Here is a 25,652-nt window from a genome sequence, read left to right on the forward strand (position 1 = left end):
AACTGATCCTTCTGCCACTGTTAAGTAGTTTTCCATTGACATTTTCCGTTCTTTTTCAATACTCTAGGAGCTTTTGATGACATTGACTGTTATAGGACTTTCAAAACTCGATCTTGTTTAATATGAGGACAATCTGACTTTCTGGTATCTTGCCTTTTGCATTTGTCCTTAAACGGCACAGGCTTCTTGAAAGGACTGAAGCCCCTTAATGGATTTCTCTGGAGTTCCAGTCTGATCCTGTAAAGCCCAGAAAGCAGAGACTGGGAGGAAGAGGAAGATATTGCTGAATATGAGCCATTTCTGAAATTTACCCTCTCGTGGTGAAGAAGTGAGGTAAGCTGACAGTGCTGAAATATTTTTAAAATCTCAGGGATTCAAAACCTTGCATTTAATGACATTTTTTAAAGGGACTTAGTGTCTGTGAATCACTAGTAACCTGTCCTCCTAAATTAACCCCCATTTTACCTTATTTATTTATTTATTTATTATATCTATCTGTTTTTTCTTTAACATCATCTATTATGAGGAAGGTTGTTAAGCTCTTACAGATAAATTGGATCACTACATCCACCCCCACCTGCTCTTAGTAATATTGCAACTCTGAAATTGGTAGTAAGTCATTACAGACTTTTTTCCCAGACACTTTCTTCTGTCATGATGCTGTCACAAAACTACCTGGCAGCTTTCAAGCAGTCAAGATTTATATGTTGGATCAGATAAACAAAAGGCAGAGTTTCGGCAAGAATGTCCTGCAGCTTCTAAATGTGACCAAGCCTAGGCTGAAGGATACAGAAGACAATGTCTCCCCACTAAAACTGATTTTGTCAAAACCAGCAGACTCATCTGCTCATGCTCCTCTTGTTTGCACGACACTATAGCATGCTTACTCATTCACAGCGTGTGAACGGGCACGGGATCTGGCACATACAGGTATGTGTATGGGTATCTATCAGAAGTCAACCCATTCCTCTTTAATTTCATAATTGTGCTGAAATTAAAATACACAGGGATTTTCCAAGGCTGTAGTTCTTCATCCCCATGCATACTGTTCACAAGTGCAGAGTCCTGCACTCTTGGTGAGCAGAGGTGGTGTTAGTAGCGAGGGTCACTTGGCACTTGGGAAGGACAAGTGCAGCTTGCGTGCTGTGTTCCTCTGAAGGGCTGCAGCTCAACACCCCCAGGTCATGGCATTTGCTCCAATCTGAAATGCTGTCCCACGCACTCTGCTCTAAGGTCACTATCAACAGAAAGCAAGAACCACAACTCCATTAGCCAGTCATGATTCCCTCTTTGTGCTCTAGTTAGTTTGGTAGTAAATCTCTGTGCTGGATTTTGATGAATTTTGATCTAAAGCTGCTATCTACTTCTTTGCTAAGTTTGTGTAGCATTACCAACATCTCTTTGGATTGTGTTACAGAAAAGGGTACAGCATGGTCAGTAACACTTCAAAGCCCTTTTCCTATTAGTCACCACAAAAAATCTGGTGGATTGAGAACTGCCTGAATTGCAGACCTCAGAGAGTTGTGATTGGTGGCAGAGTCTAGTTGGAGCCTTGTCACTGGTGGTGTCCCCCAAGGTTCAATACTGAGTTCAGTTTCATTTAACTTACCATCAATGACTTGGATGAAGGGGCAGATGTCTCCTCAGCAAATTCACTGATGACACAAAGCTGGGAGGAGTGGCTGATACTCCGGAGGGCTGTGCAGCCCTTCCGAGGGACCTCGACAGTTTGGAGACATGGGCAGAGAAGAACCATCTGAAATTCAATAAAGGCAAATGCAAGGTCCTGCACCTGGGGAGGAATAACTCCACACACCTGTACAGGCTGGGGGCTGACCTGCTGGAAAGCAGCTCTGAAGAGAATGATCTGGGGGTCCTGGTGGACAACAAGCTGTCCATGAGCCATCAGTGTGCCCTGGTCAGCAAGAAGGCCAGTGGTATCCTGGGGTGTATTAGGAAGAGCATTGCCAGCAGGTCAAGGGAGGTGATCCTGCCCCTCGGCCCTGGTGAGGCCTCACCGGTAGTGCTGTGTCCAGTTCTGGGCTCCTCATGACAAGAGAGACACAAAGCTCCTGGAGCTGGTCCAGTGGAGGGCTACAAAAATGATAAGGGGACTGGAGCACCTCTCTTAAAAGGGAAACCTGAGAGAGCTGGGCCTGTTCAGCCCAGAGCAGAAAAAAATGAGGGATCTTATCAATGCATATGATTATCTGAAAGGAGGGTGTCAAGAGGATAGATCCAGGCTCTTGGTGTTGCCAAGCAATAGCGCAAGAGGCAAGGGGCAGAAACTGATGCACAAGAAGTTTCGCCTGAACATGGGGAAGAACTTCTTTACTGTGTGAGTGACAGAGCACTGGAGTAGGCTGCCCAGAGAGGTTGTAGAGTCTCCCTCAGTGGAGATATTCAAGAACAGTCTGGACACAATCCAGTGCCCTAAGAAAACCTGCTTGGGCAGGGAGGTTGGACTAGGTGACCTCCAGCAGTCCCTTCAAACCTTACTCATTCTGTGACTCTGTGATTTAAAGTGTTGACAAGCAGGAATCAAAAGACTTTGATTCAGAAACGTGGGGCAAGCATTAAGAACACACTTAAATATAGGTATATATTTAAATGACCTCCTGAAACTGCATCTAAATATTTGTAGATTGCATCTGAGCTGATTAGTACCAACAACCACGTTAGATTTCTACTGAGCCCATAATAAGCTCCTCCTTAATACTGTGGCAAGGGACTAGCATACACCCACTTCTTATTCAAAGACTTATGAAATTATTTTGATTCTAGAACTAATTAACTGGACTGTATCTTAATCATTCCTACTAGTATCATACAGACGTAAGCAAACTATCATATGATTCCCTACCAGCCTGATATATTTCAATTTCAACGTAACTTAATAATTGCAGTACCAATTAGTTAAAATGTAAGTAGGAAAAAACATTGGATGGAGACATCTTAATTTAAATATAATCCATTAAGTAAAAACTGCTATTCTAATTAGTGATAATGTAGCACAATTAGGAAATAAAATTTGATTGGTACATTGGAGTTTAAACTTAATTAGTAACTGCTATCCTAATTAGTAAATGCAATACTTTTCATGCAGTGTTTTGTTGGGGAGAAGGACATGTACAGTAGAGATGATGGTAAGGAAGGAGGCAGCAGGAGGACTGAGGTGGGTAGTGTGGAACAGAGGAGTTCAGCCAGTGTCAAGCCCAGCATCCTGATTCTGAACCAACAGTGACCCCACAGCAGAGAGGTTCAATCTCACTCAAAAAACTTGATGTGAAGGATGATTCACTGTCACCTACAGGCAATCTCTTCCCATGGTTAATTACTTCCAGTGCCCAGATGAAGTGTTTCACTTTGACATCTACAGTTTTCTATTTCCAGATCTGGATCAGCAAATTTTGATAAACTAAGGAAAATAGTTGTGGAAGTCAACTAAATGGAAGAGCTCAACATTCTGAATTAGGAAAATGGAAAGTTGTCCATGACACAAAGGCATTATAATACCCCAGGTCCACACTCTTATGAAGGAAGAGATGTTGGAGGAAGGGGCCTGAGACCTAGCAGGATCTCTAGCCTTCTTAAAAAGATCTTATAACATTTCTTTTAATCGAAGAAGAGAGGTGAATAAAGGCCCTTTATTAGGTACACATACTTAGCACCATTCTCCAGTGTATTACTTTGCATTTATTGACACTGAGTTCTGTGTGCTATTTTTTCAGCCAGTCACTTGATGTCTTCAACTCTTCAAAGGCAATTTTAGATTTGTGTTTCTGGACTAGCATGAAAATACCAGGAAATTTTATTGTTTCCCAATCACTCCTTTTTCAATCACCTGTGATCATGCAGAGCATACCAGGTTCATCACTACTATATGTCCATTGTATGGACTGCCCTTTATTCTTCACTCATTACTTGTCTTTCAACAGAGAAAAAAAAACTGTATTGAGAAAAAATTAACTACAAATACTTAATACATAGGAACAAGGTATACAAATTAATTACATCTCATTACATTCCCTTATCTCATGATAGCTTTAAAAGGTTTTTTGACAAAGAGTCTTTGTCAAAAGATTTAAAAAATTCAGTATTTTGTATTGATTGGTTCTACTTATTAATACATATGTTGCTACAGACAGCTTCAATATATTTGTATGGTAATGACTTTTATAAAAACTACATAGTTGGTTATTTTCCCCACTGGATCATATTTATCCAAATGTCTACTCATTCTATTCTTAATTATAGTTTGCACCAGATGCATCCAGACTTTACTTCAAAAATATTTGTTATATTTACCACTTTCCATTCTCCTGGTACCAACAACTATTTAAGGAGTACATGAAAGCAACACAGCTGGTATGTCAGTACTTTCATACTTACATTCCTTGGCACCTCTTGTGTGAATATTAGTTAGCTTTTGCAATTGGTTCCTATTCTTCCTGGTAATTTATTTGGAAACCTTTTCTATCACTAACTTAATTAGATTTAGATTGTCAGAAAAACATCCCAGAAAGAGAGGTTGCAACATGGGAAAGCTCCCTCAGTTTCATCAAAATGAATTCTTTTAATGCCTTTTTATTGCATAATCTGATTTTCTCTGGGTGCCCCTGACTGTGTCTCAGTCATTTATTATCCCTACAGAAGAGACAGCAACATCCCTATTACCAATATATGTAGGAGGTGGAAAGTGTGTTTAGCAAGATCAGCTCCACCCCCCCACACACACCTCCTTTTTTATTCCCAGGATCTTTTTAGGATTTAGCATTTAACTTTCCAGAATTTAGGTATGCCTATTCCAGTGTGTACATGAGTGTTGAAACATCATTTATAGCTTTCCTTAGTGTATTCCTGTATTACAATGTTTGACTGTAATTCCTTGATTTTTTTTTCTCATGGGTAACACATTTACTGTGAGCTTCTACTTAAAAAGCATTTATGCTATAATCCAAGAATTTGACCCCTTTGACTGCTCTTTTTATGTATTTGTTCCTTTCTAGTTTACCTAGATGGCTAGAGAGTAAGCTTTTTCATTCTTACACATTTTTTAATTCTCCCCTTTGAAGTTAAAAATGAAGCAGCACGTTTTCTGTTCCTGAATGCGAAGCTGGGGAAGTAAAACACCATCATGCATCTGCCAAATGTAGTGTAGATGTTTCCACTGCTCAATGTCTTCACAAATGGGTTACACAAATACAAATCAGGAATTTTATCAAGATGACTGGGTGGGCTTTGAAGTGAGGGTAAGGAATACTTAATCATGAATGGTTCCCTGTAATGCTGTATTTCTACGATTTTACAAAATATATGAGGGAAATAAACACCAGGGAGAAAGAAAAGCCTCTCATGCTGAGGGTTAAGGCTGGTACAAGAACAAATGCATTTAACTAAATCACAAATAAATTAAGACTGGCAATTAGAAGATGGATCTGTCAGTGATAGATTTCCAACCAGCAGAATAGGTTAGGAAACGGTTAACTAGTTTTAATAGACAGATCCCTAAATCTGTGGGAAAGATCATCTTTCTGTGAGAGCAAGGACTCAATTTGTTTACTGCGAAAGATCTTTCGTAGGTAGTACAGGATGTTTTTGTGTCCTTTTCTGCTAGAGGATCCTCCCCTCTGAAAATCTTTTGTTCTTGCTCCCCAGCTTGAAAGGCAATTCAAGATCTGATTCCATTTTGGCAATGACTTTGGTAGCATAAATTGCCACTGTAAGAAAAAAACCCAAAGCCTTCCTTTGTTTGTACTGAATCTGCTGCTCAATAATTTCATTTGATGTTCCTGACCCCAGAGTTATAAGACCAATGCACTTCCCCCTCTCCACCAAACTTGTATTTCTATAGTTTTTCCACATATCTTCCCCCCCAGGCCCCTTTTTTTTTCCCCACCCACCAAAAAGCCTTAGGCCATTTAATCACCCCTTAGAGAAAGCTGTTCCATACTACTGATAATCCTTATTGCCTGGCTTTGGAGGTTGCCCAGTTCTGTTAGATCATTTTTGAGCTAGACAAACGAATTGCACGCAGCGCTCAAGATGTAAAAACACCATGCATTTAAACAGCAGCCTGAGGGTATTTTCTGCTCACTTTTCCTATTAATTTTTAGCATAACTACTAACAAGGACCGAGCAGATGTTGAAGCTCTAAGACCCCTTTTCTTACTGGCAGCAGTCACTTCAGAACACATAACTGCAAGTGTAAAGATTTGAAGGGTTTTTTTAACCTATGCAGGGCTGTTGATTCCCATGTGTTTTCCACATCCTGCAGAAAAAAGAGGCTTTCAGTCACCTCGATTGGCAAATTGTCATCTGCAGCATATACGTCCCTCATTGATACATACCAGAAGCCATTCACAGGCAGCTGCAACCAGCCATTTCTCCAGACATCTTATCAATCTGGCTTTGGGATATTTTTCTATTGCAATACACTCTCACGCTTCCATTCAAATAAGTCACATAAGTATCTCTTTAATACCACTCTTGTTAGCTAAATAATTAAGGGCAAAGTTACCATTGCACACCTAACAAATCCTTTTATATTCAGTGGGATTTCTGCATTTGCTTGAATTTAAGTGTAAACTTTGGTATTTTGTTGAGTGGAGATGCCTTCTTGAACAAAGGTTTTATTGAATGAATTAAACAAACAAACACAGATTTCCTAAATCCTAGGTTTTCACCTATGGGAAATTGGTTGAGCGTGTGCATGGCTTAAGAAATAAACAGAAGCTGAAGTTGCCCATCAGAATTATTTTATGCCAGCAAACACAAACTCTGCCATATTTGTCCTACATTTGAATTGTATTCTTTGTGCCTCACCTGAGTCAAACTTCATGGAACAAGAGATGCAGATCAAGGGGAGATCTTGAAGAGAAAGCCGGCAGCAGCGGGCCACCAGGCACACACATTGCAATTACCAAATCTGAGTCAAGATAAAACATCGGCATGCCTCTTGAAAAAGCCTCTCTGACCTTGGCTTAATGCCATGGGAGTCCCTTGAGGTGCATGCACATCTGATGAATCACAGTTATGGTTTTTAAAAAAATGTAATTATTGAGCTTTAGGTTTCCTCTGATAAGTCAGTATTAAAGTCTGAATGCTGCCTTGCAGTTCTGCCTGCTCTTTGGTTAGGAGAAGCAAGAGTCTCTTTATCTGACTGTGTTTTACTAGGGGAGTATTTCCTCCTAGTCTTACTGTACTGCCCAGGACATGGAAAACTGCACTCTGCTTTGGGACCTGCTGCAGTTTGGAGCAGGGAGAGGATCTTCCTGCAGGTTTTCTGAGTGCTGGCACCACAGTACAGCGGCAGCAGGCACAGAGAACACAAAAATCTTACCAAAGGGGAAGGTGTTGCTGTGACTGGCAGCTGGAAGCCTGCATTGGGTTACACATGTGTATACCTGAACAAGTATCGATCTGTCTTACCAGTTTTGCACAGTGTTGTTATTTACAAAATCCTCTCCAAACTCCTTTTTTACTGTGTATTTTTATAGCCTCCAGTACAACAGGGTTTGAGCCCCTGACCTCAGCTCTTAGGTAAAAATCATGATTCAAAGACCTAAGGGGTAACCTACAGGTCCCTGTCAAACTAGTAATGCTTTTCTGCAGACTGCCTGGGAAAGCAGTGGCACAGGTAAGCAGGAGTAAGGAACTTGCTTAAAGTCACATCATGAATTAATATCTGAGGGAAGAACATTACCTGCCTATTCTGGGCTATACAAATTGCATTTCTGCTTCATCTGCATGAGCTGAAATTACAGGTTGCCTCATACAATGGACCTGAAATAAGCAGAGTGTTCATAGTGAAGGGCTTGTACCATTAGGCCCTAGTGGATAAGTAGTATTTGTTCCTAGAAAATGATGGTCATGTCCTCTAAATGCCCTTTACTTTGATACATTTTGATTAAGCATCCTGAAGAGTCCCCCGATGACGAGCCAGCCTGCCCTCATGCCACACTAAACACTGTAGAACAGCTCAGCTAATTTCAGCTGTCAAAAAATTAACTACCTAGACACAGCAGTCACTAGGGTATGCTGCACTCAGGAGGGATTCAAGGCTCAGGTAGACTTCATTTCCCTCAGAGCTACCTGCCTCTCTGCAGGAGGGGGTGATTCATCCTATCCTAAAATAGGTATGTAAACCAGGGATTTGCATCACACTCCAGTAATGCTCTTCTTTCCTCCTCAGCTCCTGATGACTCTCAAGGGAGCCCAGATATTCAGCACTGACCAGCCCTGGGGCCAGACTAAAATAATTTAAGATAAATCCAAAGCAATAAGCTTTTTCCCCACCCTAAGTAGTCAACTGTCCAAATTGGGTAGATCTTCAGAAGAAAGGTTTGCAGCCATCAGATCTGCTCCTCCGTGCAAGACAAGTGCCATCCTTAGTTACGGGCAGGGCTTGCAAGTAATTGCATTTCAGACAAGATTTTCTATCCTCATCTCTGCTGAGCCATATGGGGACGTTCTCATTTCAACATACAACGGAGCGTGGCTTTGGCATGTTCTGTGCAGAGTACATTTGACATTTTAATTGATTCCATTTGTTAATTAAGAAGGCTAAATGATGACAGGGAGAGAGGAGGAGATCTTATAAAGAATGAATAATAACCTTGTTCAAAAGCAGGTAATGAGATACTGGGTTAAAAATATGTAAGCGCTTGCAAAAACATCTAAATGTGTTTCAGAAATCAGGTGCTGCTCATCTTTTCCTTATCGCAGAAATGTCAGGGAACGAAATTCATCACCTACTTACAACATGTGCTCTCTATTCAAGGTTTTCCTAGCAGAAAAGGCCATGCATCCCTAGGTTAAGCAACAGCTTAACCTCCTGCCACAGTGTGAACTGGGGCTCATCATTCCCTTTCTCTCCACTTGCCAGTACCACAGCTACCAGCAAGGCAAGAGGCCACACCATTGCCAGGCTCAGCCTGCCCACACTGGGCTGGCCCCCGACTTTGCACAGGAAGATGCCAGGTGCCTCAGCAGTGAGGAAGAAAAAGGTGGAGTTGGTGGGTGATGCTCAACACTGATTCCCTTTTCAGATGCACCAGCAGCTGTGTTTGGGGCTTGTTTTCCCTAAATGCTGCCTGTGTGTTATGCAAAGCCCCTTAATAGAGAACAGAGTCTGTTAGCCAAAAGGGTAGCTCTGCAGAAAAGCAGATCCAAAAATCCCTTGTGTCTAGCTCCTTTCTGTGCAGATGCACAATTAAGTAGAAACAAAAGGAAACACCAAGCAGAGGCTGGAGATGAAAGGAAACAATTTTCACTAGCTGACATAGGGAGTGGGGAGAAAGGCAACCACAAATTTCCAGTGCCAGTCCCAAGCTTCGTGTTTTGGACCAAGAAGGACTTTTAACATCTAGCAAGAGGCAGTCAGGCTGCCCTTCCTTTAGAGCTCCATCTAGACTTTCCTGTCCAATTTGAAATGGCACTTCTCTCTCTCCCTCTCTCCTTCATGCGGCGAGGCTTGACCCAGGGATGGTCCCATTGCCATATTGCATTGCTCAGACTCACCTTCAACTTTCTGATCTCACCTGCACTCTCCTGTTCCTCTGCACACCCCAGGAAGAGCACTGATATCTACATCTGCATCTGTGCAGAGTGTAGCGTAAGTCCTTCTATCTAGTACACACTAGGAGAACTGTACAGGTGTGGGAGTTATTTACTATGGTCTATAATGAGTATATGATGTATATCTCCCAGGATAAAAAGTGAGATAGTGTACAGAGGGTTTCCATGTTCAGGAGCTTAGCAGCACAGCTGCAATTTTGGAGGAACCGGCAGAGCATCCAAAACATCCTGAGCCCCTGTTTTGACTCTCCTACAGAGTCTGGGTTACACCTTGAGCATGTCTTCTGCCTTTCCCAGCCCTCAGTTTGCTTTGGGGGTGCGAAGGCAGCAGTGAGCATTACTGCAACCTTGTCTGGACTCTGAGATGAGCACCAGCACGGGGGCAGTGGCAGGGATTTCCATACAAAGGTATACTGCAAAATTGCTAGAAAAGTTCATTTTCAATTTGCATTTAAAAAAGTCTGTGAAAAGTTTGGGAAGGCGATTAATACCAGCTTCAGAGTGGTGCAGGCTGACTGTTTGTGGTTTTTTTCTATTTGTTTTACGTTGTTTACTCAAAGTATTCATTTGTTTACCCTGTTGTTTTCCACTCCTTGCATCTGTTCATTTGTTTAAGTACAAGCCTCGATGTTTTCCACTTCTGTTTCCTCTCATTACAGTGGAGCATCTGCTTAGCACTTAAAAAAATCAATCAAAAATAATCTTATACCATGGAGAAGAAAGTTTTCATAAACTATGAGTGAAGAATGATTATTGTCTGCATAATCCCCTTTGTTATTACTATTTGTTTAAACTTCAGTTTGACAACAATTCTGGATGACCTTGACAAACATATTTTGGGGAAAAGGTAGGGATGACCACCTAAGAAAATACCTAAGAGAATCAGCCCTCCCTGAAAATCAAGGAAACAAGACTATTATCTTTCCCTCCCTCTGCAAGTCATTTTAAAACCAGTCTTGAGATGGGGATAGCCTGCAAAAACATATGGTCTTCCCTGCCAGCCAAAAATCTTAAGTCAGGATGAACCTGGCTATATGTAACCCGGCTGCAAAACCTCTGCAGAAAGCTCAGCTGGGCACGTTTGTGCAGCGTTCACGGCAAATGCAACACCACTGTCACCTCCATCAACCCCCTCTCCTTGCCAAAACTCTCCTCTCTTTCTTTCTCCCTTGACCAGCAGCTGCTGGGCTCTCAGAGTCTGTGGCCCCTTCCTTCCTTGCAGGGAGGGAGCTGGGGAGAGCATCCCCACGCCCCTTTGCCTCCCCGCCTGCACAGCAACCTCTGCTCTCACTGGTTATTCGCAAGGAGGAATCTGATCTGACCAAGTGACATTTAGAGGAAATTGTCTTGCTGATTAAAGGAAACATGTAGGATCTGTGGAAAAGATATCAAGAGCACATAAGGAGGTGACATGAGGCTGAGTGTCCTCTTGATGACTAACAGCTGCAGGCAAGAGTTATTCATTAATGTAATCAAGTCATGCAAAATTGCATGATAACATTGGGGAGTTTTGCACAAGTGATTAAACGAAACAGCAGGTAGATGAACCTCTGTCAGCTTTTCCAGCAACTTCCTGAATTGCCTCCAGGTCCAAGTTTAGGTCTAAGAGGTGATCCTATTACAAGCAATCTGTCACAAGTGACTCTGAGCTCCCATTCAACATGTCTCCCTGGTGTTATTGCCATCCAATAGATCTTAAAAACAAACAAACAAACAGCAAATAAAAACAACACCAAAAAATTCTCACACAGGAACACTGTTCAGACGTCATTGCATTAGGAAATCCTGGTCCCTAAAATGAAATATTCAGAGAGAGAGCATCTGGGTTGAGTTGAGGATGGACCAATGCCTTGTGAACCAAAATAAAAAGTAGATCGTCAGCAGGCATTCCTGCCTGTTTATTCAGATATTTCTTTCTCCTCTCACCAGACATAAGAAAGGGAAGGCTTTCTACAAAACAAGATAAGGCTTGCTGCATGAAAGTACTGTTCTTCTAATTAGCAGAGATATTCATGGCAGTGAGTGGAGGAAAGCTTTTTTTCCCCTGCCCTATTCTGCTGTAAAGATATGCTATCGTTTAGAACATCACTTAATTAAATACTAGAAATGAGGACACTTTGGAATTAAATAATTCTTCTCTCCAACAATTTTTTCTAATGTTCAAATATTGGTCAGAAAAAAAAATCTTGTCTTGTCACAGTCATCTAGTACTTAATTGGTTTTTTATTTAGTTCAGCATTAAAGCATGAACTTTGAAGAAAAATTAATTCATTGCTCTCCAGTATGGACAGCTTGCAATGAATGATTGTGTGGAAAGAAAGAAAACAATGCTGAGTCTTTATAAAGCCCAACATCTGATCTTGGTATCATCTCTCATCCTTTACAAAACTCTAGCTGACAGGGGAGGTACATCCTTTCTATGTTAGCATTAAAAAGCAAACTGAAGGTAGGATTTTTCAAAGGCACTTACTTCTAACTGCTCTCTCGATTCCCATTGAAACCACTGGTAAAATTCTTCTCTCCCTTCCCAGAGACAACGGCATGCCAAGCACATCTAAGCACCCCCCATACGTAAAAATCAATAAATGCTTGTTTGTATCATCTAGGTGGTGTCAGGTCAATGATGTGGAGACTCAAAGGTCATTTTGACCAGCCAAATCCACTGGGGGTACTCCTCCCTTCAAGTTGCCTCTTTAGCCCACAGCACAGCTCTTCTCATGGTGCAATTTGCTCAGGAAGCAGAGGAGAGCCTACTGGTCCTGCCTTCTCCTTTCAGCTTTGCTCCAATTTAGACAGCTACGGAAGAAGACAACCAGGATTCCCCAGGGCAGGAGAAGGGAGTGGTGGGATTACTTTGGCCTGTCACAGTGTATAGGGCAACAGCAACCTCCATGCCAGGGGCTTGGCAGAGATACTGGGTCCAAAGTGGGAGTCAGTTGCAGGAGTTGGCAGGGAATTTGGGAGCTGGCCCATGGGGTCATCACTGCATTTCTTTTAGATAGCAGGCATGGGCACGAGCCAGACCTGTTGTAAAGTGATAACAAGACTTGTATTGACACCAGGAACAGAAGACTTAATACAAGGGATAAAGGACAAAGACCATCTTAGGCATCCAGGAAAGCTTGATTTTGGAGAGCAGCTGCTATTCCCACCCTCCTCTTGGAACTGTCTTACACAGATGTGGCACAGGGATGCTGGTCCCCATCCCTGTTCCTGCATCAGTGATGTCCTGCAAGCAAGGGTGATTGAAGGCAACCCACATGTGTGAGACCATATTAATTAGAAAAAACTCTGACAGTACATGCCTCTACCAATGTGCTCTTAGGAGAAAGGCACATTGACAGAAGTTTTGGCCAAGTGCTAAAACCAAGTTAGCAAAGACAAGGAAGGTCACAGTTCCTGTGCACCAGCAGATCAATGCGTTGATTAAAAACTATAGACTATCCTGTTTTTCTCATCTGGTTATCATACAGTAGCTAAAATGCTCAGGGGATAACAGTCTTCCTAGCGAGAGGGAGTAAGGGAGAGAATAGGGATCAAAAGGATGCTGCAGAATCAGTGGAGAGGTAACACACAAGGAGATCACAGTCTCTTCATTAGCACCAAATAAGAGCAGTTTTGAAACACATGAAACACTTCGCTGCACCATCTGTTTTGTCCAGCTAAATTCTCACATTAATCATCTTTATTCCTTGTGAGTAATTCCCTTATGGGAAATCTACTGAGCATGTTTAAATTTATTAAAACTATCACAGTTTATTAAGAGTCCATACTTCTGCCTTACAAACCTGATGATGGGGAGAGAAAAACAGCTGTAACCACAAAATCATTTCTCTCATCTCTACACTTCCCAGTGTTATTCACGGCAGTAGTAGGTGCTGATGTTGCAATGACATTTCATGCATGTCCACTGCAGTGTGGCAAGCACTGTACCAGCACATCATGTTTCTCAAAAAAGCTTGTGTCAAAACATTCATAAGAGATGCAGATGTGGTTACATCTTGTTTAAGGAGGAAAGCTCTTGCCTGCTCTCCTATTAGCTAACATAAGCCTGTTCTCAATTTTTAACCAGGCAGCCTAGGTAGGCATCAGCCACTTGATCAACTTTGGACCACATCTCCCAAGACAGCTAAAAAGATTTTTTTTGCCTTCAATACCCTGTTCAGATAACCAGAGGGAAGCAAAAAAACAAGGCTGGCACCACAACTAGACAGAGAGCACTTGATAGATGGCAGAACTTTGTATTCCAGAAGTTTTCAAGATGTTCATCTCTAACAGGACAAGGAAATACTGATATGGTTTCCATTAAGTTTGTTTTGTGTTCTCCAGTTGCATCAAAAGACAGGGAATTTTTAATGACAGAAGAATGACTCATTTGTCTGGTGTGAATCATCACACTCTGACTGTGCCTCCTAACTTATATAAGGAATACCAAAATATTTTTTCTTATTAGTAATGGAAATTACTTAATGTGTATAAAGGGCTGTCACGCCATGGCCAAAGACTGAGCAAGACTGCAAAATTCAAGCCAGGGACTCTTTGCTTCAGCCTGTCAAACCCGCACGCAATGTCAGAGGAGGAGCTGTGCTATCCCATCAGTCACGCTGGCAACACAAATCCACCTCACAGCGACATCAGCTGCTTCACCAGACCATTGGCTGAAGCACGGGCACTGCAGGGGCATGGAGTTTTCTGCCCACTTTGCACCAAGGCCAGGAACCTCTGTGGGCTGCCATGTCCCAGGTCACCAGCTTTTGTCCACGACCGGTCGCAGCCCAGAGCTGTTTCGCCTCTGGCACACTTTATTAGAGTTATCTCAGCTTGGTTTGCATGGCACAGAGAAATAGGAAAGTTGAGCACAGCCAGTTTTTTTCAGCCAAAAGCAAACACAGAGGCAATTATCCCCGCAAAACTCACTTTGCAAGCTTAACACGCTCCATCCAGGCAACCTCTTTAAATCTGTACTGGCTAGTGACTCCCTGCTGAATAAGCTTACTTCTCCTTGAGGGGATTGCCAGTCTAACTCAACTCATGTGCCTAAACTGGCGAAACCCACTGAAGTGTAAACAGGCCATCTAGGGTGTTCAGAGACCCATTCCTGGGTAATTGGCTTCCATAATGACTCATACACACACAAACACAAAACATAGGAAAGCTTCCCCTCAGGTTTGCTCAGAGTACATATAGCTTTTCACCTATGATGAATAATAAAGAACTCTTCCTTTTATTCCCCTGCCCATGAATTAATCAGGCAGGGAAAAAGGGGGTTTTGGATGAGTGCCATGGGCTAAAGGATAAAAATCACATACACACAGAGAGAGCAGGGACATGCAGAAATGCCATATGGAGAGTAAACAAGCTGTAGTGACCTTCTCAGGCTTTATCAAGTATTCATGGGAAGCAGGCTCATGGGGATACAAAGCTAATAATAATGAACCCACCAGCATCCTGGCATGTTCTGGTTCTGCCTTCCAACAGCATTGCCTCCCCATTTGCATGCCAGATGCCTGGTGGGCTTCAGCCCTTTGCTAATATTTGGAGCTAAAGCAAAGAGGGAGGGTGAAACAGCATAGGGAATTTCTTCATATCCAGGCCTTTTTAAATATAGAAGAGTGGACAATTTTTTTTACTCTTGTACCTTGAACATAGACCTTGGGTTTTTTCCAGCCTCTGAGGAACGTGGTCATTTGGTACTTTCTGGAGATCAGGGATGGCATATGTTACCAAGTTACTGACCTCAGACATGAAAGGAGTCGTCTTATTAGAAGCCAGCCATTCAACCGTAGTAAAATATATTTCTTGAAGGATTTCAGCCTTGAATTTTCATTCCACGATATATTTAAAAAAAAAAAAATGGAACCTCCTATAAAGATAGCTAGAAGAATGAACTATGCAAGATAGGATGATTTTTCCAAAGGACAATGATCTATTTAAAAGCAACACAAATAGCTGAGTGGAAATGATCCAAATTATGTTGATGTGACTACTTGAGAAAGCTAAATGCACGCAAGTCTTTGCATCATCAGTGCTTTTGGCTTTAATCTCTTAGAAATAAAGGGAAAAAATGGCAATGTTGTCATTGCTTAAAAGACAGTGGCAGTATCTTGATTTTGGTATTCTGTGCTTCTCTTTGAACTGTTTTTCTCTCTCCTATATACTTCATATCTCAAAATAGTTATTTTAAAATAACAGATGTAATTGCCCAGAGGCAAGACAGAAAAGAAAGAGGCAAAAGAAAGGTTGTATAAAGACTGAGGGGAAAATAGCTGGACAATATCTATAAAAACAGAATTGGAAACTTTGAGGGCTCAAATGTTGTAGAAAGCAACTGAGGTCAGTTGCAGTAACTACCTGAAGGTGAACATTACGGCCATTTGAAAGAGGTTTGGTGAGCTCAGAGAATATTTACAGCTATGTGGGGACTGAGCCAAAGCTGGCTGCAGCCGCCATCCCCCCAACCTTGCCCCACAGGGAAGCAGGGGTTTTCCAGGGTGAATAAACCACTGTAACACAGAGCTGCTGCTCTGATTTCCCCCTATACTTTTAAATGGCTCTTGTATCTCTTGCTTTCTCAGGCTATAATGTGTCCCTATAATAATTTAAACAGTGGTGCTGTTTAACGCTAAGATCTGTACCTTGGGCTTGGGTGGCTGGGGGTAGGGCAAATATGTGTCATGGGATAAGCTGCATTTCTCCTATATTTTTAACCACCTCCCTCATGCTTAGCCCATTAATCCAGTATGTATGGACATACTTCTAATATTCCAGGCACCTGAACAGGTTCTGCTGCCAATAAAAAACCCAAACAAAATAAAGAAACAGGGATAAAAGCAGATTTTTCTTTTCCTTTGCTCACATGTGAAACTGCCTCAACAAAATCACATTCATTTGTGTTTTATTGGTGAATAAATTAGTATTATGGTGCTAGGAAATGTTGAGTAAGGAAGGTCAAAGAGAAAGTAAAACAAAACTTGATCCTTCAACTATCTGGGAGAGAAAGCTTGAAGATGCAAAGAGAAGACAGTAGGAGTGAATGGAGATTTGTGAGGTTCCAGAGGTGAATGGAAAGATGACAACAAGGAGGCCTCACACAAAGGGAGCAGTGCAATAACACATTACTTTTGATCATGACACTATTTTAACCCTTGAGGTGTTTTGCTCTCACTCATTAACACAGGAGAATTTTTCCTCACAAGCAGGCACAGTCATTTAGGCACACATGTACATCCTGACTCAAGAGCAGCATCCACTACCTTCTCAGAAGCAGTCTCTATCTTTGGACTGACACATCAGCGGTCATGCTACAACAATATGATGCTGTAATTCCTTATCTTATCCAAACCAGCCCTTCTTTCCCCACCTCTGCATCGAGAGTTCCTAAGCACAACATTGTATACCATCTGGCCCCTGGAAACATGATATGCTTTGGTTTTAATTCAATCCAACCTTTCCGCTTGCCTTGGTGTTCTTTGCTCAATGTCACAGCAAGAGCAGCTTCCTGATTACCTTGCTACAGGTTTATAATTAATTTCTCTCAGGAGGATTACAGCCAATATTATTACCAAATGCATTTCCTAGGTATTGAAGCAGCACCGGTTCCAAAAAATACATGTGATTTATTTTCTCCCTAGGGAGTAGACATTTGTAAGTAGCAGATTACTGACATGCCGCAACCAGAAAGCAAAACATAATAGCAATTAATACAGCCTTGTGAAGGAAAGCTGCAGACACCTCTCAACAGCAGCAAGTTGACAGCACCCACGTCATGATATCTGCCGCAGGACTCAAAATACCAAGCAGGATTAAGACTAAGAGTGTAGGATTTAAACTCATTGCAGCAGAGACTGTCCTTTTATTCTGCCTTTGAACAGCAGTGAGCAGGCAGAGGTCCTGCCCTACAACAGGTGCTACAAGTGTCGGCACTAGGGATGAGGGGTAACACACACCCATATGAAAGCTCTGTGGGTGTTTCAGAGGAACTGAGGCCTTTTGATGGGATAACTTTCAGAATAAATTTCAATTTTTTTCTTTTTTAAACCTTCATTATTTCAAAGGGGAAAAGAAGACATACATTTTTCTTTTTAAAAGAAGTCATGAGGTTCCCCCTCTTCCCCTGCTTTCCATACTCTTTTGTTTAAAATTCCCTCAAATGTGTGACACAGTAGCTTCTCTTAAGATTGTCCTTAGCAAAAGTAGCTTTTCCTAGGAAAACTGGCTTCTGGAGAAGATATCTTCAACCAGCCATGAAAAAATAAAACAAATGGCCATGGTATGATTTTAAATCACTAATTTCTTAATACAAAGCATAGGAAAGCATCTCATGGTCCTCATTCAGTTCAATAGCCATTTAGCACTATCCTTCCTTGATGAGCCATTCTATGAAAGGAGTAAAGGGGTCTTGCTTACTCAAAAAATACTTACTGACTTGCCAACCCAAACCACAGGTGCACACCAGAGGCATCTTTGCAAGCTCAGAGAAAACCAGAGCACTAGAGCAAAGCTTCAGCTCATCTTGCCTCACAGTAAGGTCTTCCCTTCAGCACAGCACTGGGTCACATCCCAGGCTCTTTTGTAAGGGTCCTCAGAGAACCAGTTGGCGCATAGCACATCTCCCCCAGGTCTGCCTTTATGCATAGGCATTACAGGAGGAAAAGGGCATTGCAAGGTGCCTGTCAGCTGAGTTGGTGGACTTGAGCCCTGTAATCCTCAAGCCTCTCTCCCTCATTAGCTCCAAAGACAACACAAGTGGATGGTGGCAGAGCATGGGGGAAAAAAAGCCACCCTGAAACCCAGTGTGAAAGGCCACTTTAACAAGGGTTGGCAAGTCCCTGCTTGTGGATGATTTGAAAATCAATTTCTAATTGCCAGTGTGGGCACAACCTCAATCATTTCCCAGACAAAAACCTGAGATATTGTGCAAGAAAACTGCTTTTACTGAGAAACTACCAGCAAGGACTTTCAACTTTCCCCAGCAGTACCTGACCAGCAGGGTTGAAAAGCGTAAAGAGGATCTGCAAGAGGATGGGCAGAGTCCCTCCTTCCCACTTTCCTTTATTCATCCACCTGTAAAACTAGCACTTAAAGCTTTACTATATGAACAAGGTAGTTTGCAAATGTTGGTAAAACATTTTTTAAGCCACAGAAGGGAGAGAAAAGCAAATTTTAAAAAGTGCAATTTTCCCTATCCCATTGTAGTTTTTATAATTGTTTTAAGGGGGAGCACTGGGCTTGTGATTATTGGGGGTTGGGCATGTAGGGATTCTGGACATTGTCGAGATCTCTTCACAGATATCCCAGCTGTTGCAGCATCCAAACTTTCACTTAAACATAGTGTTTCTGCCTCTGAACATAACTCAGGGTAAATTGCTAACTTTCTGAATCCACAGCAGAGCTGAAACAACCACACTAATAGATATAGGAACGTTCTACCGCTGCTTTCCAGCACAATAAGGTTTTTAAAACCTAATTAATAACATTAAAGTGTTAACAACCTTAACCTTTTCAGTACCTGAAGCAGATTATCACACCCCTTGCTTGCAGCCTGTGGTTGCCACAGTTGCCTTTGATGAGCCGTGCATTTGAGAGGATGGCATGCTACAATTAACTATATGGGTCTGGACTATGAAAAAAGTGCTTGGATGGCAGGAATAAGTGAACTACTCACCTCTCAATTATACTAGCTGGACTGATTATGATAACGCCAATTTAAAAATACAACAGCAAGCTTGTTCTTCCCCTTTCCTGACTCAAAAGCCAATTTTGCTTCACACTGTCTTCATTTTGATAGCAATGAACTTGGAGTCTGGCTCACAGTCAGGTTTGTGAGCTTTTTCTACCTTGTGGGGTTTTTTTGGTTTTTTTTTTAAGAAAACGTCACTCAGTAATGAAAGTAGATCCTGGGTTGTTGGACAACAACCCAGCTTTTTTCACATGGTACTAACTACCATCAAGTTATGGTTATTAAGCCTGGAGATCTTGAGAAAATTTCTGGCATTTGGTCTTAACTGTTAAAGCACTAGCTGGGAAGACACCACTGTATGCAAGCCTGGTTCTTCATCTTATCCCATTTTCTTTGAAATTGGGATGGTGGGTTAGGTATCTGACCCTGTAGGACCATTATTCCACTCTTCAAGGCATACATAAAAATCACTGGACTGTTGATTTGACTTAAAGCATTTTTCAAAATGCTTCAAAGTGTTATTTTCCCCATAGTTTAACTGAGAAGATTTTCCAGTTTGTGATGTCTTGGGTTATGGCACATGCACATGTTCACTTTTTACTACATGGTAATGGCACCAGCTCATCAGAAGGGTACAAATGGAAATGCAAGTGTAACCTGCAAAGTAGGATGAACTTGAGATCCTTAAGAACAATTAAAAAAGAAACATATTTTTTAATAAACAACATGACTGCTTGCTTGAAAGCCTTAGCAAGATGAATTTATCTGTTGTTTGCTAACACAGAACAAGACGGTTGTGCTTGCTTCCCCAGAACAGTAGCCCTAAATGTCTCCCAGCAGCATCAGCACATTTAAAACTGAAATTTGAAGTTGTGAGTGGCTCATGTTTGAAACAGCAAGTTGGTCCTCCTAGAATTAGGAAAACAGGGCAAGAATGGCATGGTTTCAAAAATAATGCATTTTCGGTTCTCTGCATTATTGGTCTTTGATATCAACAGTTTGGAGTCATATATTTGAGTTTTTCTCCCTACAGCATAAAAGCAGCCTCCTGGCTAGAAAGACTCCAAAGCTTTGGGTCTTCCTACCTCCTGACTGCACTTGTAGCATTTTGAAGGCATGTAGAAACATGTGAGAGTCCTTATGGGTAGATTTCTAAAAGATACCTGTGGTGAATATTACTGCAGGTCTGCACCCTCCAAGTGGTAAAGCTATTTCTGCCCTGTTTTGCTGTGACCTAGACTTAGGTTTATAATTCCAATGGCTTGTTTTTATTTGTTTGTCTGGGGGTTTTGGGGGTTTCTTTGATCCTCTAGCAAATAGTTATCCACAGAACATGAGTCATGCTCCTGTCTTTGTATCTCCGAGAGATACTTGCATTCTTTTTGTGATAGACTAACCTCATTAATGTCCAGCTCATAACACCCAATTTATTCCCTCATTCATAAGTGGAGGCCCACTTCCTTATGCATTCACTGGAAGATGCATGTTATTTTATTAATTTCTATTCAAAGTTATATACTGATGCCTAAAAGTTGTTCTAATTAGTCTCAGCTTTAACAAGGAAAGAGTAAAAATTCAGCATGTTAAGACAAAAGGAAGCTGGATTAGATGCAATCTATGCCAAGCATGTATGTTACCTCTTACAGCCCCATCTCATAATCCTAATTGGCTAATCTGATTGCTTGAGTCCAATTATTTTAAATACTCCTGGCAATCAATAGAGATTCATCCCTGTAAACCTATTTGACCTCTTTCCTCAGTGAGGCGTGATTACACACATAACAGTCCTCTATTAACCTTTGACAGAGGTAGGAATTAGTGATCAAGTCTGACATACAAGTGGTGGAAAGTTGCCAAGCAGTTTCACAAAAAATCCATCTCCAGAATGAACCCAACACTGTGGCCTTCTAAGAGAATAGAAATTCACCTGACAAGGTGGATACTAAAAGATAAGAGGCTTTATTGATCTCTCAGTTCTCCCTACTGCACCATTGTTAATTGCAAATGATAAGAGGAAGAGTATTCAAAGTAAGCAAAGCTTTTCAATATTAACCTCAATAAGCGAATTAAGCAGCAATACTTCGCATAAAATTGGAGATCACTAACAGGTCAAAAAATGCAATTCATTCTTGCTCTGGGCAATCAAGACTCTCAGATGATAGACCTCTGCAACTTACTGTGAGCCTGGTAATTGCTGCCCATTACTGCAATAATCAGTCTGACCTCAGGGACGAGCCATACCAAAATCCTATTGGATTTCAGTGGCACTGGGGCAGCAGCCTCCACCAACAAGCCTATCTTTTGAAACGTCCCAGCCAATAATTCATCCTACACATTTGAACGAGGCTGTCATTTAAACTGCTTCCAGAAGAGCAAATCCATCCCGAGGCTATCCTGTTGAAATGATGATAAATCTGGAGCACTGTTAATTAACAACTGCAAGAGATTCTTTTCCTATTAGCAGTAAAAAACACATGAGTATTCACAGGCAGCTGTATTTCACCAGTAAAGGTGTAATTGATATTGAAAATTTCCAGTTTAGCTTCTGAATCTCTTAGGAATTGCAAAGCTCAAAGGAGAGAGTAATTCCCTTCCTACAGGGGAAGGCATGGAGAGCAGCTGTACAGAGGTCAACGAAATAAAACTGGTGCAGAAAGACATGCAAAGCCTAAAGTAGCAAATATAATCTTACTCCCTACCCCAGTGCAATTTGCTTTTACATCATGGAGAATTTGTCATACCTGATTCAAAGGTCCAGTGATGCCAATAAACTGCCTTTAACAGAATCCAGCACCTCATACTTTGAAAGAAGACAGAAACACCCAGAAACTGTGAAAGTACTCAGAAAAACCACCAACCTGTAAATCCTCATAAGAAGAACAAATCTGCAAAAGTGTATCATAACGTAGGAAAGTTTCTGCATCTCATCACAGCCTGTCCCACGTTCACTGTGCTGAGCACTGACTCACCCAAGTTCTCTGAGGGCTATTGCAGACCCCAGGCCTGGGTGCAGTGTGAAGAAATGGGTGTGGTGGCCTCAGCAGAAGGGAATATCTAATCAATGGGTATTGAAAACAGCTGGAGCTGCCAAAGTAGTGCTTATGACAGTTGAAGGCCTCTGCTGGTACCTTTTCTCTGTATGGCCATGAGGGAGGCAAAGGAAAATTGGAAGATGTTTCTAATTAGATTGGTGATGACACCTGGAGAAGGACTTCAGTGACACATATGGGGCAAGTCTGGACTGATTTTGTGCTTCGTTTGGCTCTCAGAGATGAAAAACAGCTGCTATATACATTTTCATGAGCTTTACATTTAGAGGGTACCTATAAACTGGCATGTTATGGCACTGAGCCAGTAGGGTCAGTTCTATGAAGGGAAACCATATGAGAAATATTAACCTCTAAATAAAAAAAAAAAAAAAAAAATTAACAGCATCTACCTGTTAGTATTTGAGTAGTAAAATTTAAAAATCAGATTGCATTGTGAACAGCAGATGAACAGTAACTTGATCCAAATTATTTTTTCCATCTTGCACTTAAGATTAGTTCCTTACAGTTTTGCCCTAAAGCCAACTTGACAATTCACACACTTGTTGATGAGCAATGAGCTTGCTCTGTCCTTTCCTCTGCGCCCTAATGGAGCCTCACAGCCTTTGACATGTTTATCCTCATGCCACCCCTGTAAAGTAAAGGAAAGCTATTATTCATTCTTTGTACAGGTGAGAAATTATTTCAAAAAAAAAAAAAAAAGATAAAAGGGTAGCCTGTCAACTATTTTTGAATTAATGGGAGTTAGACATCTAAATAACTGGGTGAATTTGGACATTGAAGAGTCATCTGGTGTCAGGCAGTAATTTCTACTGCTGTGCTTCATTTCTAATATACAGCTTTGAAGGTCTATCTCCCCCCTTGTTTTATCTTTTTTCTTTTTCTGTATCTTGCAAACCTGGATTTGGTTTGTGTCTTGTGTTCTAGGAGCCATATTACGGGTCCTTCAGCCAACAACCCCACTTCCAGCTGCTGTTTGCAGCAGTGAGCCTACAAAGAGTGCACTGCCACGTTTTAACGATGTTGAACTCCTGGAGCAATTGTCTGGGACCATCCTGCAATAGCTCATACCATTTCCAAGCATTCCAGGAGAAGAAACACAATAAATTTCTGCAGATCAGGGAAATGCTAGACTTTTTTCCCTGTGCAAATGCGAGTGATTCAGAGGTGCTCTATTTCACTTTTGAATTCTGCAGACATTTTGCTTCCTTGATGCTGTTGTTTAAAACACTCAACATTGTGCTTAAAATATGCACACTCATGTTGTGCTTGCAGGCCCTTGCAGTAAAACCAATGGTGCCCTCAAAGACCTCATCTAAAAGTTTAGTTCCTGCAGTACTTTAAACAGGAGAAAGCAGAGTAACAATTCTGGAATTCTGCTGTGAAATAGTTACACATTTTATTTCTTTTATCTTCCTCTGACACTAATCTTGTACACTTCAACATACTGGGGTTCTCTACGATTGAGTGGCATGAATATACAAATTCCATTTCTCTCCATCTCCAACCAGCTAGATCATATAACCTGCAAGACAGTGGCAACTTACATTTGAGATGGTCATCTGTAAGCTTTGGTCACAGAGGTATTCTTATTGACGTTCAGAAAAGGTGTTATTCACTACAGCAAGCTCTGCAGGAAATCAAAGAGCTGTTTTACCTCTACCTATCTAGAGTTGTTTTGTGTATATGACTAACTCTCCTATTAACTTATCTCCAGTGTCCCAGTTTCATCTCCCACTATTACATTTTCTCCCTGCCAGTCATTTATGATTTCAGAAAAGTCTTTCAAAATGGTATTTTCTCTTTGGAAGTCAATCCTTTTACAATGGATCAAGTGGGGAAAGCAGGTATGGGATGGTTGGAAATTTCAAGGGAAGAACAGAAAAAGCATGTTAAAAAAAAAAAGTTGCTTATGGAATTTATTCATTTCATACCTGACTGCTTCTCTTCCCATAAGCATCTGCACTTGCCAGAGACAGGAAAAGCTCTCATTAGATCTCACGGCTTTTCAAAACATAAAATCTGCGTAGCACAGACGTGATTCATAAAGGGCTGTAAGACAGTTCAAACACCTTGGCACAACCATATCCTCAGCAACATGGTTAGAAGCATATGTAGAAATCATGACAAAAGCACATACTGAAATCTTCCCAGAACTGCGTGTGTCCCCACCTCCAAATTGCTGGTAGGTATAATAAATCCCTTCTGCAGGATCTATGTTCCTCCCTCCCCGTTTGCAGTCTTTGTAATGGTCTCTTTTGTGCACTCTCTCCCCTACTGCAACTCTTGGAAAGGACAGCGATTCACGGTGTGTGGGCAAGACCAAAGGTGCCTTAGGAAACTGTTCTTTCACACACACTTGCAATGTTTTGTTTCTCCCAGTTCTGCATGTTTGTTTGCATTTTGCAGTTTCCAACTCTTTCAGAGGGCTGTATTCAGTTTACCTTGTTTCTGTTGGCTCGTAAAGAAAGGCAAAGTACCTCATCCTGCCAGTTAAGCAGAAACATTTTTTTTTTTTTAAGACATTTTGCTTTAAAACTTTTACTCTTTCCTTGTGTTGCACCCTCCATCCCATGGTCAAACTGGTAAACCAGTTTCCAGCTCATACATGTAGTCAGATTCAAGTACTGGGTGGCAATGCCCTAGGAAGTACTAGGATGTACACTCCCTATTCCATATTTTTGGAAGCCATATTTTTGGAAGCTGTGCAACTGCAATAGGGTGACACAAGTTGTCTAGGACACTTCACATACAATTAATTCCTTATCCATGATTAATGACATACCTCCTCATAACCTTTATGTGTGTGCCTGTACATGGGCAATGGCTGATGGGGTCATTCCTGATTTGTATCAGTGTAAGAGAAAAGAGGATCAGGCTCAAAATCTAGTAGGTGCCTTGGGGGCTTGCAAGAGGTACTAAGTGCAAGATTTTATTAGTAAGTCAGTCACACACGTCTAACCAGCTTTCCATTAAGTGGTTGTTTTAGTATGTTTTGACCCACCAAAAAATGTGACATAATTAGGAAAATTATCAACTGAAGTGCAGGCACAGGTGTCTCTGCTTGTTATTCATCCATGCTGCATGATATTTAGATGGGAAACAGCAAATGCGTGTGTGGTGCAGCCCGCAACAGCCCCAACGTCACCACAGAGGAAAATATTCTTATCAAAAACAACACACAGAGGTAGGTTGGGTTCCCATCCCATGCAGAATCTTTTCTTCTGTCTTAAGGATCCAATGCCCTGGGGAAGGCACCTCCACTTCTCTCTTTGCATTTCACAATGGAGACGAACCAGACCAGACTAGTCTTTTCTGCACATTGAAAAACAGTATCTTGGGTCCTT

General features: G+C 41.5%; 1 long non-coding RNA gene across 1 annotated transcript; it reads right to left on the reverse strand.

Annotated features, from left to right (window-relative positions):
• LOC127471999 (uncharacterized) lies at positions 1-24,520 on the reverse strand. The gene is made up of 3 exons (XR_007904833.1): positions 24,240-24,520; positions 1,610-1,756; positions 1-237 (listed from the first exon to the last, which is right to left on the reverse strand). It is a non-coding gene; the product is annotated as an uncharacterized LOC127471999 (long non-coding RNA).
• Between the last annotated feature and the right edge of the window lie 1,132 nt (positions 24,521-25,652).

The sequence above is a fragment of the Manacus candei genome, unplaced genomic scaffold (genome assembly GCF_025592945.1).
Source record: "Manacus candei isolate 608988 ecotype Guabito, Panama unplaced genomic scaffold, ASM2559294v1 h1tg000028l, whole genome shotgun sequence".
NCBI classification, from domain to species: Eukaryota; Metazoa; Chordata; class Aves; order Passeriformes; family Pipridae; genus Manacus; species Manacus candei.